Source organism: Brassica oleracea, unplaced genomic scaffold (assembly GCF_000695525.1).
Source record: "Brassica oleracea var. oleracea cultivar TO1000 unplaced genomic scaffold, BOL UnpScaffold00779, whole genome shotgun sequence".
Taxonomy (NCBI): Eukaryota; Viridiplantae; Streptophyta; class Magnoliopsida; order Brassicales; family Brassicaceae; genus Brassica; species Brassica oleracea.
Window position 1 is genome coordinate 56,840 of NW_013617454.1, and position 860 is coordinate 57,699.

Below are 860 nucleotides of genomic sequence, written 5' to 3' on the forward strand. Positions count from 1 at the left end.
GCTATCCCACCCCAAACAATCTAAAGCGAGAGGTTCACCTAACAACACAACTCAATAATATCAGAAATACGCGGCGGTAAATGATAGCAAGATAACTAGCAATATGCTAATTATTAGCTCATGACCAAACTCAAACTCGACTTAAACCAGGGTTCAATAACCCGAAACATGATATAATATATATAACAAACTCGGTCCCTGGTGACGTTATGTTCCTCCTTCACTATCAGCAATATCCTATCTTCCTACCACAAAGGCCAGAAGAAGGAACTTTCAACCGACCGCGGCCCACAGTCCTTCGGGTCACCGCGCGACAGCCCACAGTCCTTCGGGTCACTGCCACATTACACCGTCTTGTAATACTCAGCCATAGGACATGACTCCGTTCGTCTGAGTATTCCCTATCCAGCGAATAAGGGGTTTCCTTGGACCCGCCGGGTACGAGGTCTGAAGGAACACTAACTCACCCCAATATGCCTAGCATTGTGGGTTACACAAATACTGTCGGCCAATATACGATTAATACTAAACCCGGTAAAAATAACACAAAGTTCATAGTATTAATCACAAATTAACACAATTAATCATATTCCAGAATCTAGCATAAAGACTAATTCCAGAATACCTAACTATCCACAACTTAGCGATGTCATCTAAGCATTCCGCATTCGCTAACTAACCAATCAACCTAACCATTAGCATGCTACTACGGTTCTCAAGCAATAACAAGCATGCTATCAACTCAATCAACATAACCTCAACTATTACCTAATCAAACCGTTACTCAGTTAGACCTGGCCTCCCGCCATGATATAACTTCCAAGTAACGGGAACCTGCATGAAAACAACTCAGCAATCAA